Raw genomic sequence first — 16,671 nt, 5'->3', positions numbered from 1 at the left:
GATAGTGCATCCTCTGAGGATACTGAGGCATAATCCTCAGAGGTGGGTTTGGACATGGAGCTGTGGCTGGTCTCCATTGTTGGCCTCCCTCTTTTCTTGCTGGTACTTGGAATAGAGAAAAGAAAGATTTAGTGGATGCCTAAGCACATTCCTTAATGAAAGCAATGAGTTGTTCTGTGGGGCGCAGCTGATGACTACAGACTGGAGGCATCCTCACTGGCTTCCAGGGACAGTCCTATCTCACCTTCAGCACAGCCAGGTTCCTGCTCCTCCGTGGCTATCACAGCAGCCTGCTCATCATAAGGGGTGAGGACCCAAATGTCTCGAGTGCCGCCTCCTGTCTTGGACTGCTCCCGCTTGTTGTGGGTGTTTTGGTCCTGCAGACAGACAGAAGGAGTGATTGTCATTCCAATGGTGCATGAGCAGTTTAGGAGCATGCATGCCTCTCCCCAGTAAGTGATTAATAAGCAGGATGTCCTGCAACTGATAGAAGATTGAGAGCATGAAGTGGCTGGCACACATTCAGTGTGGATGTCCCATCTGCTGGTGAATCCTGCAGCCCAGACTCCTGACTGACATCCCTGTACATGTGCACACTTACACTGCCTGATGCTGTTTGCAGTGAGTAGATGGTGCCACTCAACCTGGCGGAACACAGCAGGTCATTCATCCTCTTCCTGCACTGCTGGCTGTTTCTTTGGTGAGCCCCGTGGGCGCTAACCTCCGCTGCAACCTTCATCCAGGCTGCCTTGGTAAGACGGGAGGGCCTCCTGCTGCTATTCGGTGAAAACAGGACCTCCTGCCTTTCCTGGTCGGCCTTGAGCAGCGTCTCCAGAGAGGCTTCACTGAACCATGGGGCTGTCCGCTCTGGGATACCCTGGTTGGTTCAGAGTCTTGAACGACAGCCAGAAGCTTCTGGCCTGCAGTGAATGAACGGCTGTTCGGGTGCCCTTTAAAGATGGCACCCAGGCCTTCAACCTCATGAGGTAACAATTGGCGTGGCGATTTCCTGCCCACCCCCACCACGAGATTCACCAAGCTCTGCATGGATGTATAGGTAATGAGCTGAACAATGCAAGCTCGTGTGTGGTCAGTGGGAATCACTCCCACTTCCACTCCCACCACTAGGCTTAGACTCCAGAATGGAAGATTCCAACCCATATTTAAAGATGGTGTAACTGAAGTCCTTGAAAATTTTCAGCTGATCGTAGAGAGTCGGCATGGAGTGGTAAAGGTAGGTCATGCCTGAAGGACCTGGTTGAATTATTGAAGGGATAACTAAACTAGTGGTCAGGGGAATGTCAGAAGGCATTTGATAAGAGACCCTTAGCTAAATATGAAGTTTGTAGAATTGAAGGCAAATTATGACCTGGCTAGGAAAATCAGCAGCAGCCCTGATGCTTGTGTTCATGCTGTTTTGCTGCTCTGATCCCAAATTTCTTCAAGTCTGTGTTCCTTACCTCTGGCCTCTCCGAACAACCAAGTGCCTAACTGCTGTCCTGTGATATCACTCCTTCATGTTTTGTTCATTTGTTCTCACGGTTCTCTCTCTGATAGCCACTGGTTCGCCACTGCTGCTTTTACCTGTTGGTCTCTGGCACTGTTTTCCCTCAGGCTTGCTCTCTCAGCATTATTGAAACAGTGGTCAGGATTTTACAGGGCCTCAAGGAGCCACCTGGGAGGAGTGGGGGCTGAAAAACCAGGTGGAAGGTTAGGGGGTAGTGTGTCTGTCGCCTTCCCACTGTCACTGGCATCTTATTAGTGGCCAGAAAGGTGACCGGCAGCTCTCACCACTTAGGCCAATTGAGGACTTTAAGTGACCAATTAAAGGTCAGTTAAAGGCCTCTTCCTGTTGTTCACTAGAATTTTACCCTCCACCAAGTAGGGAGACTGCCATGTATATTCTGATGCTAACCTCCGCTGTGACCTCCATCTGAGCTGCCATGGTCAGATGGGAGGACTCCTGATCAAGAAACCTGTAACTCACAGAGGGAACTCCATGTTGGCATGGCTGCCCTCATGGAAAAACCACCCTGGCCTCAAAAACTACACACCATTACCCCCTTGCCAGGGCCTACCTTACCAGCCCCAGGGTCCCTGACCACTTCCCACTGCACCACACCCCCACCCCCACCGTTGAGGTTCTAGGATGGCATCCATGATGCAGCTTCTGGCCAGGGGCAATCCCAGCTGCTGGGACTGAAGAGCTGTCAGCCCTACAATTGGCTGCTCTTGGAGGTGGACCTCACCCTGGCAATGAGCACTTAATTGCCTGAGGTGGGGTTGCCCCTCACTTTCCGGCCCATGACTGAGACTATGCTGTCCTGTAAAGTCAGAGCCAGTAATTCCATGCTTGTCCCTCCTCTTGGCGCAATGTCTATCCCTCACTCATTGGAAATTGCCAAACAGCACAAAGGGTTTAGTGAATCAGCATGATGGGTTTCCATCCACGCCCACTACCACTCCCAGCCTCACAATTTTCAGCGCCTTTAATAAGTAAGGTGAGGAGATATCATTTGGTTGCTGTTTTTAATTTTTTTTTATTCATTCATGTGGGTGTTGCTGACTAGGCCAGCATTTATTACCCGTCCCTAATTGCCCTTGTTCAGAGGGCATTTAAGAGCTAACCACATTGCTGTGGGTCTGAAGTCACATGTAGGCCAGATCAGGTAAGGGCAGCAGATTTCCTTCCCTAAAGGACATTAGTGAACCAGATGGGTTTTTACAAAATCAACAATGGTTTCATGGCTATCATTAGACTTTTAATTCTAGAGTTTTATTGAATTCAAATTCCACCATCTGTGACAGACAGGATTTGAACCCAGGTCCCCAGAGGATGGCTCTACTGGATTATAAGCTCAGTGACAATGCCACTACGCCATCACCTCCCCTAAATCATAATTTAAGAGATTAAAAAACATGTTTTTCTTATTTTGCCATCAGTGGCAAACTGAGGAAATCTTCCTTGATTTTAAATGTATGCTACTTCTGTTGCCATGGAGTTGATGAGTGACAGACCGGCCAAATATACTCAAACTGCTTTGTTTATTTACAGGTTACATGAATCCTGATTCAAGTTTAACATTTAGCTTCATGATTCACGATTGTTATCTGATTATTGATATCACTCTGCATGACAAACATACAAGCAAGTTATAGGATGTTTTATTTATTAAGCAGATTAGTGAAGGTAAGTAGAAAAGACAAAAATGTCATTTCTTATCTGTTTATAGTCAGGAATCAGCAAATTTGCATGCTTCCAGTTTCCAGTTTTCCTCACCATGAACCATTTAACCAACTTGCCGGGAGTTTTTCCTCAGTGCCCTATGAGTGAAGTCTCTGACCCTGTATCAACAAAGGATCCCAAATGCAGCAAGGACCCTAGTGGAAAATGGCAGATGCAACACCTGTTTGCAAAGCCCTACCAGGGGCATGGGATCTCAAAAAATAATAAACTTGTTTGTAGAGAACACATTTACCATTTCATTATGGCTTGCCTGCAGATTCACTGGCAGACCACATTGCCACTCACCACATTGCTGAATTTCTTTCTAATATTCATCCTGGTCGCAGGCCAGCCTGAAGAGACTAAGGGCTTAATTTTCTGATATGGTAATGTTACCGTGAACATCACGACATATTTCCAGAGCTAATTTTACTTTTGTTTTGTATTGCCGCCACATTGAATTTTCTGCATTGGTTGGGAAATTTGTGCTGCTTTATTTTTAACATATTAAAAAGAAAACCATCAGCAGCATTCAGCTGACTGGTTGTTCATACTTCAAAGGGACCCAAACACTGATCCTGAATTAGCATAATTAGTTAAACCTCTTTGCAAGGTATCAAATTGGCCCCAATAATGTGAAATTTGTATCTTATCACAACAAACAATTTGTTTACAGGAAGTTTATTCAGAGTTGATGTCAGGCAAGAATGGGCTTTATAATTGTTGTGTCCTGTGATACATACTGGCTCCCAAACTATAGCCCATTATTGGATTTCCTCTGAATGCTGAGGTTATCTTTCAACATGTCTACCAATCACCTTGTTCATTGTCTATAGCGGTGTTCCTTCAGCTCATTAAAATTGGCTGCGGAAGAGGGTTTTCAATGTTCCTGCATCAAATGGGGAAGTATGTTTAAGATACTAGCGGTAATATTTCCCAGCTGGCCAGCTCAGTTCATCCAGAATGAGTGAACAGGGGTTAGGAATTTGGGTGCAGAGTCCCACTTGCCAGATGCTTACTTAATTCCTGCAGCCTTTCAGGTTTAAAGTCTGTTGAACAAACTGTGCCAGACCCTAACAAAATGCTTAAATAAATTAAATGCATGGAAGTGAGGCACAGAAATATTCTGTATCTATTTAGAATGGGATCACGCTGTGGGCTTTGCTCATCCATCTGCAATGGATGTAATGCAAGCTCCATGTGATTCAAGGGGCTGAAGATGTCTTTTTTTTTGCCAGTAATCTTCAGTGCTGGTCTCTGGTGAGGTGGGGAGTGGGGCATTATGTTTCTTTAATTAATTTTGGATTTTTTTGCAAGTCAGAAGAACAGAGGAAACTTAAAACAAGAGAAGGCCTGAATAGGGGGTCTTACAGAAAAATAAGATTTCAGGGGAGTTTGGAGTTGCTAAGTGCAAGGTGCAGAGTTCTATCATGCTAAATTAAAATCAATGATGTGGACTGCTTTTAGCATACATCAGATATATCAGGCAGACTGCACAACTTTTAGTCCCAGGTAAATGGCAGGATCAGGAAGCTGGTTGCTGCTGAATTGGGTTTTGCTGAGGTTCTTTAACCGAATCATGGCATTAGCATCCTAGTTATGGATTTCCTGATCAGTCAGCGAGGGCGGGTGGGATGGTGTGCTGAAACTGTTGAAGGAAGGATTTCTAATGAAAGGGTCCCTAGCAGGGTCAGAAAGATTCAACAGGACATTGATTCCTGAGGGTGCAGCTACCTCAGAATGGAGGGGAGACCTGGGAAGGCTGCCCTCCAGGTCCCTCGCTCTTACCTGGAGCTCCTGCTGTGGGACCTGAGGGATTGTAGTGAGGTGAGCTCTCCCATGGCCAGGACGAAGGGGACAGCCTCTCCAAATAAACAGGCATGGATGGAAGAAGCCAAGAAAGTGAGCAGCAGGAGTGTGGTCCCTTGAAGGTGGATACCATGTACCAAGAGGGTCCAGGACCTCAGGAGAGTGGGAAATGTGAGTGGCAGAGCACGTTCAGGTACCAAGCCCCACATTCTGACTATCCCAGCATTCTCCTGCACAGCACTCCTCAGAATAACACGCCATGCAGCTCCACTCATTTCTCTCTCTCCAGGCACTCACATCCCCAGCTGAACAGCTAAGACTTGCACTTACCCTCATCCTATTGTCCTCTTGCCCCCATGCCTCAGTCACGGTCTATAGATGTTGTTCATCCCTCCTCTCTACACAAGCCATTTCTAACCCTTAAAACTGTCTGCTTTCTCTCCTTGCTGGAGAAGAGAGTACATGACTTCGGGGTCAGTCAGCAATCCAGAGGAAGTGATGGCCCCCCCAGTGAAGCCAACGTTGACAGCTACTGGCAATGCATCCCCACCTGCTCCACTTGTTCCAGGCCATGACCTTCTGTGAAAACCTGAACCTCCTGCGCCACTGGCATTTCGAGAGAGGTGATCCCTTGCCTTGGGGGTTGTGTGGGGGTCTCGTCTCCTTGGAGCGAGATTTCTATGTCCACCCCCTCTGTCCTATGGAGAGGCATGTGTCTGAGGAGAAGACAGCAGATGCTGCTGCACTTGATATTGGTTTTGCTGCTTCTCCGGGTCCTCACCAGGGGTGCAAAGTAGAGCTGAATAAGGTGCTCCCATGCTGCAATGAGGGCTGACAGCAGGGGAATGCTGTTGAAAGTGAGTGAGATGAAAGAAAGGTGAACTGATTTCCGGGAAGTTGGCAATCACCGGTCAAATAGTGAAAGGACAAACTCAGAAGAATTGTAGTGAGCACCAGCCTCTCACCTGGCCATGTCCGGGGCTCTTCAATTTTATCAATCAAAGCCTCCCTGTCTGCCAGTTTCACTGAAGAAACATTCCTTGCTGTGCACTTACTTAATGCACCCTGATGAGTTGATGACAGGTCAGTGCACTGGCTACTAAAGCCAGAACGGTTGGTTAAAACAATAATTAATGATCTGTTTAAATATTTCAATTACTTGACAGCTCCAAGGGGGGTTGCTGCTTACATGAAAATCCAGGGCTTGGCCTAAATAGCCAAGTGGTTATGGTACTGGGCTTGTAACCCCAAGATCAAGAGTTCAAATCTCACAATGGCAAACTATGAAACAATGTAACGTCATCTGAAATAACAGGTGGAAATGTGTTTGTACTCAAAAGAGTTACATGAAAATCCACCTCTGTGAAACCTGCAACAGGGCATGGTGACATTAGCATCCTGAATTGATGTCACTTTTATGGGATCTAACTCCCCACATGCACCTGAACTCACAAAAGCTCACCCCATAATTTCATGATTGAAGCGATACAGAATGATGGAGTGATGAACGAAGATTCATCAATAATCTTCAAGAGAATTGGATAGATGTTTGAGTGGAAAAAACAATTACAGGCCTATTTGGAAAGAGCAGGGGCTAATTGGTCAGAACTTTCAAAGTGTCGGCACAGGTGCAATGGGCCTACCTCTGTGCTTTGATTTCTTGATTCTCAGGGTTATGATGTGAAGGTCGTCATAGGGCCCGGGAAGCACCAATAAAGGCTCCATTGAAGGAAAAAGGCTTTGCCTTCTCTCCCTCCAAATCAGGTCCAGCATTTATCACTGAAGTTGAGGCAATCAGTAAGATGCTTTAAGATCTCTTGACCTATATTCTGCTTCTGCAGCAGTAGAGGGATTTCTCTTTTCACCTGGTTGGTGTCCTACTGGCTGCGGAAATCCTAGTTGAGAGTTGGCACAGATTTGGAGCGAGTGGAAATTTATTTTTATTCACTCAGGGGATGTGGGCTTTACTGGCTGGGCCAGGATTTATTGCCCATCCCTAGTTGCCCTTGAGAAGGTGGTAGTAAGCTGCCTCCTTGAACTGCTGCAGTCCATGTGGTGTAGGTACACCCACTGTGCTGTTAGGAAGGGAGTTCCAGAATTTTGACCCAGTGACAGTGAAGGAACGGCAAGTCAGGATAGTGACTGATGCATGCCCGCCGAACAAAACATCGCGATGATGTCGGGACGCACACCTGACATCATCGCACATCATTTTATGCGCTAGCATGTTGGGTCTGCCCCCGCACGCCGACTGAAAAATTCAGGCCATAGTGTGGGAATATATGAAGTTATCTACTTTAGCAAAAGCAGAGTATTTCTTAAGTGGTGAGAGATTGGGAATTGTTGATGTCCAAAGGGGCCTGGGTGTCCTTTCCTGGGAGTCACTAAAAGCTAGCATGCAGGTACAGCAAGCAATTAGGAAGGCAAATGGCATGTTGGCCTTTATTGCAAGAGGATTTGAGTACAGGTATAGAGTCTTGGTATCTTGGTATAAAGTCATACCTAGCACAAAGGAAAATGGTTGTTGGAGGTCAGTCATCTCAGCTCCAGGATATCACTGCAGGAGTTCCTTAAGGTAGTGTTCTCAGCCCAACCATCTTCAGGTGCTTCATCAATGACTTTCCCTCCATGATAAGATCAAAAGTGGGATGTTCACTGATGATTGCACAATGTTCAGCACCATTCGCGAATCCTCAGATACTGAAGCAGTCCATGTGCAAAAGCAGCAGGCCCTGGACAATATCCCAGCTTGGGCTGACAAGTGGCAAGTAACATTCGTAAGAACATAAGAACTAGGAGCAGGAGTAGGCAATTCAGCCCCTCAAGCCTATCCCACCATTCATTACAATCATGGCTGATCTCATTTTGGCCTCAACTCCAATTTCCCGCCCTCTCCCCATAACCTTTCAACCCATTACTAATTAAGCATCTGTCTATCTCCTCCTTAAATTTATTCAGTGTCCTGGCATCCACTGGAATCTGAGGTAGTGAATTCCACAGATTCACGACCCGTTGAGAAAAGTAATTCCTCCTCATCTCTGATTTAAATCTACCACCGCTTAGCCTAAAACTATGGCCTCTCATTCTAGAATGCCCCACAAGGTAAACATCCGCTCCACGTCTACTTTGTCTACACCCTTTAGCATCTTATATCCCTCAATTAGATTGCCTCTCATCCTTCTAAACTCTAGTGAGTATAGGCCTAAACTGCTCAATTTCTCCTCATAAAACAAGCCCCGCATCTCTGGAATCAACCTCCTCTGAATCATCTCCAGTGCAACTACATACTCCCTCAAGTAAGGAGACCAAAATTGCACTGTTCTCCAGGTGCGGTCTCACCAATGCCTTGTACAGCTGCAACAACACTTCCCTATTTTTATACTCTATTCCTTTAGCAATAAATGCCAAAATTCCATCTGTCTTCCTTATTACCTCCTGTACCTGTATACTAGCTTTCAGCAATTTATGCACGAGGACACCCAGATCCCTCTGCACTGAAGCATTCTGAAGTTTCTTTCCATTTTAATAATAAGTTGCCTTTTTATTCTTCCAACCACACTTATCCACATTAAACTCCATCTGCTAAGTATTGGCCCATTCATCTAACCTGACCATATCCATTTGTAAGTTTCTTATTTCTTCATTGCAATTTAATTTCCCACCTATTTTGGTGCCATCTGCAAATTTAGCTATAGTACCTTCTATCCCTGAATCCAAGTCATTAATATAGATTGTAAATAGTTGGGGCACAAGGACAGAACCCTGTGGCACCCCACTAGTTACAGCTTGCCATCCAGAAAAAGACTCATTTATCCCGACTCTGCTTTCTGTTGGTTAGCCAATCCTCTATCCAAGCTAATATATTACCCCTAACTCCATGTGATCGTATCTTGTGTATTAATCTTTTGTGCTTCACCTTATCAAAGGCCTTCTGGAAGTCCAGATATATCATATCTACAGGATCCCCATTATCCACTTTGCTTGTCACATCTTCAAAGAACTCTAGCAAATTAGTCAAACACAATATACTCTTCATAAAACCATGCTGACTCTGATGGATTGCATTATGACTTTCCAAATGCCCCATTACAACTTCCTTAATAATGGATTCCAAAAATTTCCCAACAACAGACGTTAAACTAACTGGTCTGTAGTTTCCTATTTTCTGCTTCCCCCCTTTTTGAATAAGGGCATTACATTAACATTTTTCCAATTCACTGAAACCTTTCCAGAATCCATGGACTTTTGGAATATTATAGCCAATGCATCCACTATCTCCTCTGCCACTTCCTTATAAACCCTGGGATGTGGACCATCAGGTCCTGGGGACTTGTCACCCTTTAATCCCAAATGAGTCATGCCACACAATTGTCAGGCAATGACCATCTCCAACAAGAGAGAATCCAAACATTGCCCTTTGATGTTCAATGGCATTACAATCACTGAATCCCCTACTATCAACATCCTGGGGGTTACCAGTGACCAGTAACTGAGCTAGTCTAGTCATATAAATACTGTGGCTACAAGACCAGATCAGAGGCTAGGGGTCCTGCAATGAGGAACTCACCTCCTGACTCTCCAAAGCCTGTCCACCATCCACAAGGTACAAGTCAGGAGTGTGATGGATTACTCCTCACTTACTTGGATGAGTGCAGCTGCCATAACACTCAAAAATCTTGACTCAGTCTAGGACAAAGCAGCCCACTTGATTGGTACCACATCCACAAACATTCACTCCCTCCACCACCAATGCACGGTAGCAGCAGTGTGTACAATCTACAAGATGCACTGCAGGAATTCACCAAGGCTCCTTAGGCAACACCTTCCAAATCCACAACCGCTACCATCTAGAAAGACAAGGGCAGCAGATAAATGGGAACATCACCAGCTGGAAGTTCTCAGGGAGATCGAAGCGCTCATTCACGCGCATGCCCCAACTCCCTCCTCCCCACACCTGCACAGGTAGCAACTGCACATGTCTTACGCGTACAATGGCGGCACAGAGCCAATCGCGGGCAGCGGGCAGATCTGCGACCCCCCTTGCCCACTCCTGCCAAGCCCACCTGCCGACTGAAAAATTCAGGCCTATATTCCATCTGCCATGGTTCTTGCTCACTCACTAAGCCTGTCTAAATCTCCTTGAAGTCTCTTTGTATCCTCCTCACAACTCACATTCCCACCTAATTTTGTGAAATCAGCAAATTTGGAATATATTATAATTGATCCCCACAGCCAAATCATTGATATTGATTATGAATGGCTGGGGCCCAAGCACAGATCCTTGTAGCACCCCACGACTCATAGCCTGCCAACCCAAGAATGACCAGTTTATTCCTACTCTCTGTTTTCTGCTCATTAACCATTCCTCAATATGTGTTAGTATATTACTACCATTCCCATGGGCTCTAATTTTGTTTAAACCACCTTTGTGGGACCTTATCAAAAGCCTTCTGAAAATTCAAATACACCACATCCAGCGGTTCCCCTTGATCTATTTTGGTAGTTACATTGTCAAAAATCTTTGGCAGGCTTGTCAAATATGATTTCCCTTTTGTAAACCTATGTTGACTCTGCCCAATTCTACCCTTCTTTTCCAAGGGTCCAGTTATCACATTCTTTATAATAGATTCAAGTGTTTTCCCTCCTACTGATGTCAGGCTAACTGGTCTGTAGTTCCCTGTTTTCTCTCTTCCTCCTTTCTTAAATAGTGGGGTTACATTTGCCACCTTCCAATCTGCAGGAACTGTTCCAGAAACTAAAGAATTTTAGAAGATGACCACCGATGCATCCACTATCTCAACAGTCGCCTTTTTCAACACTCTAGGATGTAGATCATCAAGTGCACGGGATTTTTTAACTTTCAATCCCATTAGCTTCTCCAGGACTACTTTTTTAACTAATTCTAATCCTTTTTTGTTCCTCATGCTCACAAGTCCCTTTGTTCTCGAGCATTTTGGGGATGATTTCTGTACCTTCCTTTGTGAAGACAGACACAAAGGGTGGAATTTTCCATGTCCACTGCTGTTGGGCATCATAGCAGGTGTAAGCACTCAATATGGGGTGGGGGGGAGGCCAAAAAATTGGTTTCACGATTTTGTGAAACTAGTTTTCAATTGTCCACACTTCCCGTCAATGGCAGACCACGTGTCCTGCCACTGCATGTTGGGTACTTCATTGTAATGCATCTGCATATCATTATAAGCCAGCTCGCCAGAATAGTCCCCCATGCTGGATCATCCGAGCACATTGGCGTGACTGCCGACGAGCTTCACAACAGCATTTATAAGGTGTGCTTTTGGCGAGCTGCACTCCGAGAGTAATTCAGAGGGGAGTGCACAGTAACGTTGCACAATGCTCACAAGGGTCGCCTGTTGGACCTCAAAGTTGAGGCGCCACACGTTCAGTTGAGGACACAGGCAAGTCGGTTTTCCCAGCTGGCCAACAGTGTGGTGCCGGGGCAAGGGCTGCATGGCAATTGAGATGACATGAGGGGGCGGGGGGGTTGCTGAGGTTGTATTGCGGTTGATAGTACTGCACAAGCACGTGCGTGGTTGGGAGCAGGGAAGTCACTACACATAAAGGAAACCTTATATAAAGTGACTATTCCTTCACAGCTGAGACAGTTCAGACGCAGCCACATTGATTTGCTTGGAGTCAGGCCTCTTGCTTATCTGCCCACTCAAGCAATACAGAGGCATGAAAGTGCAATCAAGTGCTCCAGAGCTTTTCTGCCCTCGGACACAGATTGCAAACCAAGGAGCATTTTAGTGGAATACAGAACAGTTGGACGACTGAGGGCATTGTACAATCTCCCTGTGGAATCTGGCCGTGGAGCAGTCACTGCTGGAGACACTCACAGCCCCTTGCAATGTCAGTATTCAGCTTTGGACCCGTCTCCCCCCTGGTTCAAGCTAACAGTGCAGCCTTGCAGTGTGGGTTAGGAGAATGCCTGCACCTGAGCTGGGAGCACAGCATGCAGTCCAATGAGCGAAGCTGCTGCCAATGGGTCAGGGGCAGAGGTGGGTGGGGTTTCAGGCAGCCATGCAGCACACTAAACTCTGGCCATCCAAGATTTAGCTAACAGGTTCTTAGAACACCCAAGCTAACACACATGTCTCCTTCTTTCATTCTGCAGGAGGAGTGCATCAGGGACATGGAGCCTGGTGAACTAGTTGTATTCCCTGTGGTGTACAGAGAGCAGAGATGTAGGAGAAGAGAGCAATGGAGGCATCTGGCTGGGCAGAGGGAGGAGCAGCACCCTCAAGAAGAACGGGTGGCTGGACTCCCGCACACACGCTGCTGAAGGTTCACAGCGAGCCATCACTGGTCAGCGCCTAACTAGTCACATGGTCGATAGGCAGTGCTTATTGTTGCTGCAGGTGACCAAGAACCAGTGTCGCCGAAGACCACACACGTCCAGGGAACTGATCAGTCACATTTGCCACTAGCTGCAGGATTTGGTGCCATGGGGACATGGATGGAATCCACTGCTAATGACCATGAAAGTGACTGCAGCACTCAATTTTTACACCAGTGGCTCCTTTCAAGGCTCCACAGGCTACCTCTGTGGGATGTTGCAAGCCTCCACCGATAAATGCATCCATGAGGTTACGGACGCCATCTTCATGGAGGCACACAACTTTCTGCATTTGTCCGGCATCACGAAAGCCAGGATGCAAGATCTCGGGGATTTGCCCCAGCCTCAGGTTTTCCACAGATGCCGGGTGCCATCGACTGTGCTCACATGACACTCAGATCTACATGCCAACAAGCGGTCAACTACATCAACTGCACATGGTCCCCAGGGAATGTCCATGACTCCTACATTCTCAGTCGGTGTCAGATCCCTGACGTCTTTCAGGGTCCACAAAGGCTGCAGGGTTGGCCCCTTGGGGCCCAGGCTACTTGCAGAGGCTGTGGCTGATGACACCCGTGCGGCAGACTCAGACTGCAACAAAGAGAAAATACGATGAGGCTCATGCTGCACCTTGCACTTTGGTGGAGCAAACTATCGGAATGTTGAAAATGAGGCTCTGGTGCCTGGACCGGTCTGGTGAAGCCCTTCAATGGTGTCACCCACCATCATTGCCTGCTGCACCCTTCACAACCTGGCACTGCAACAGAGAGAGAAACTGGCTGAGGAGGAGATGGAGGAGCTGGAGGCCTCCGCTGATGAGGAGTATGTCAATGGGGATGAGGGTGAAGAGGTCCTTGAAGGTGTGGATGATGGTGATGAGGCCATCGCACTAGCTAAATGAGGCAGGTGCACTTGAGAGGCCCTCACAGATCTACATGTGCTCCCACACACTCCCTAGGATAGCCCCCTGCCCCAGTACAGCCTTTGCCCTGCAGCCTCTTCCCTTGCTTGAGGCCACTTCTCGCTCTTCCCCAAGCAAGCCCTAGCCCTGCAGCCATTGAAAAGCCACCCCCACCTTATGGCTAGCCTGATAGGCAGAGGTCTGCCCGTGAGCCCCCCTAAAAGTGATGTGGTGCTGCCTACGAAGTCTGGTGCTGATGACACCAAGTGCTGCCCGAAGCAAAGTAGGCAAACAAACATGAAAGTCTCGAGTTAATTGAAGCTCGCCAGGTGCATGTTGCATATATACAGTTGTGAGTCCTAGGTTCCAAGTATTGAGAAGTGCGCACACAGCTGCAGTTTAAATATGGTGCCCCGCATGAGGAAGCGGCAAGATAATAATGTGGCAAGCAAACCAGAGGGCACCGATGTGCCTGGATGATCCAGCGTGGGGGGATTTCAGCAAGCAAGGTTGATAATGAGATGCTAAAGTATTGAAATTAGGTTCTGGGCATGAGGTACAGGAAATACGCCCCGCCATTGACAGGTGGAGCAGATGATCGCACATTGGTTTCTTGATGGCATGAAACCAATTTTTGGCCTTCTCGCCATATTGTCCCCCCCTGCTCACCGTGACATCTGACACCAACGGGGCTGGAAAATTCCTGCCTATATCTTGATCTTCTGACCTAAGATCATCCCACAATAACTTACTGATCTCATCCTTCATTAACAGCGCTACCCCATTTCCTTTTACTTTTTGCCTATTGTTCCTAAATGTCAAATACCCTTGCATATTCAGTTTAAGGTCATCTTGGTCATCCTGCAGCCATCTCTTCGTAATAGTAATTAGATCATACCCACTTACATCTAACTGTGACATCAATTCATCTACCTTGTTGCAAATTCTGCGTACATTCATATAGAGTGCCTTTACTTCTGCCTGTTTCATATTTTTCCATACTTTGACGTTATTTGATGCTGACCTTTGTTTCCACTGACTTCCGATTTTGTTTACTATTTTTCTTCCTGCCAGTACTAGCTTTGTTCCTCTCCTATCTGAATTCCCTCTCTGGTTCCCATCCCCCTCACAAACTCGTTTAAACCCTCCCCAACAGCAGTAGCAAATCTCCTGGTGAGGATATTGGTCTTTGTCCTGCTAAGATGCTGGCCCACCTGCCCCAGACCTGGTCCCGGTGTTTCAGAAATCTAAAGCCCTCCTGCCTGCACCAATTCTCCAGCCACACGTTCATTTGCTCTATCTCCCTTTTTCTGTACTCACTAGCTTGTGGCACTGGGAGAGATCCTAAGATTACTGCCTTTGGAATCCTGCTTTTTAATTTCTTTCGTAGCTCCCTAAAATCTTTCAGGGTCTCATCTCTCTTTCGACCTATGTCGTTGGTACCAATGTGGACCATGACCTCTGCTGTTCACTCTCCCCCATAAGCATGTCCTACAGCTACTCAGTGACATCCTTGACTCTGCCATCAGACAGGCAACATGCCATCTTGGAGTTATGTCTATGGTTGCAGAAGCACCCATCTGTTCCCCAAACTATTGAATCTCCTACATATATAGCACTTCCACTCTTCTTCCTTTCCTTCTGTGTAGCTGAGCCACCCCTTGTGCCACGGACTTGATTCTGACTGCACTTTTCTGAGGAACCATCGCCCTTATCATATCTAAAATGGAAAACCAGTTAGTGAGTGAGCTGGACTTAGGGGACTCCTGCCTTACCTTCCTGCCATCCAAGGAGTCAGCAGCGAACATACCCCCGCTGATGCTGCCTGCCCCATAGCCATTTCATGCTCCAACAAGTGCTAATTGGCTGGAGGCAGGATTTCCCTGTCCCTTGGGAGGAAGTCCCACCCAAGAGAGTTGCTGGCCCATCTGATTGGTCTCTAGTCCTTGAAGTGCCAGAAGCTGCAGTGGACAGGGCTGGGACTGCCCTGGAGTCCTGGGGGTCCAGGAGCAGGTAGGTTTTGGGGTCTCAGGGCAGGTTAAGGAGGTGAGGCCCCAGGAGATGGGCAGTAGAGGGTGGGACGGTTGGTGGTGAGGTCAGTGGGGGATAAAGGAGTTGCAGGGGCCAGTTCTTTTGGGGGGCTGCCCCATGTTAAATAGTAAAAGAGTGGTAAAAGGAGGAGTAAGGCTGATTAGGGATCAAAAAGGGAATTTACACATGGAGGCAGGGGGCATGGCTGAGGTGTTAAATGAATACTTTGCATTTGTCTTTACCAAGGAAGCAGATGTTACCCAGGCTAAGGTGTTAGAGGAGGAAACTGTCACTAGAAGGGTTCAAAATTGATAAGGAGGAGGCATTGGATAAACTATTGGTATATAAGTTGACAAAGAACCAGGACCAGATGAGATGCATCTAAAGATATTGAAGGAAGTAAGAGCGGAAATTGCAGGGGCACTGGCCATAATCTTTCAGTCTTGCCTAGGACTCAGGGGAGGTGCTGGAGAACTGGAGAAATATGACACCCTTGTTCAAAAAAGCTTATAAGGATAAGCCCAGCAATTACAGACCAGTCAGTTTAACTTTGGCGGTGGGGAAGCTTCTAGAAACAATTATTTGGGATATAGTTAATAGTCACATGGAAAAATGTGGGTTGATTAGGAAGAGCCAGCATATATTTCCTAAGGGAAAATCATGTTCAATGAACTTGCTGAAGTTTTTTGAAGAAGTTGATGAGGGTAATGCTATTGATGTGGTGTACATGGACTTCCAAAAGGCATTCGGTACAGTGCCACACAACAGACTCGTGAGAAAATTTAGAGCTCATGGAATAAAAGGGACAGCAGCAACATAGATACAAAATTGGCTGAGTAATAAGAAACAGTGAGTAATGGTTAATGGATACTTTTTGAGCTGGAGGAAGGTTTGTAGTGGAGCTCCCCAGGGGTCAGTATTGGGACCCTTGTTTTTCCCTCTATATAGTGATGACCGAGACCTCGGTATGCAGTTTGTGGATGATATGAACTTGGGAGTGTTGTAAACTGTGAGGAGGACAGTGTAGCACCTCAAAAGGACATAAGTTGATAGAGTGGGCAGATAGGTGGCAGATGATGTTCAATGTGAAGAAGCGTGGGGTGATGCATTTTGGTAGGAAGAACACGGAGAGACAATATAGAATAAGGGATACAACCCTAAAGGGTCAACAGGAGCAGAGGGAGCTGGGCACATTGTGCATAAGTCATTAAAGGTGGAAGAACAGATGGAGGGAGCAGTTAATAAAGCATACACTATCCTATTATTTATTAATAGGGGCATAGAGTACAAATAGCAGGGAGGTTATGCTGAACTTATATAAGGCACTAGTTAGACCTCAGCTGCATA

The sequence above is a fragment of the Carcharodon carcharias genome, chromosome 3, assembly GCF_017639515.1.
Source record: "Carcharodon carcharias isolate sCarCar2 chromosome 3, sCarCar2.pri, whole genome shotgun sequence".
Classification (NCBI taxonomy): Eukaryota; Metazoa; Chordata; class Chondrichthyes; order Lamniformes; family Lamnidae; genus Carcharodon; species Carcharodon carcharias.
Note: the sequence above shows the minus strand (reverse complement) of the source record.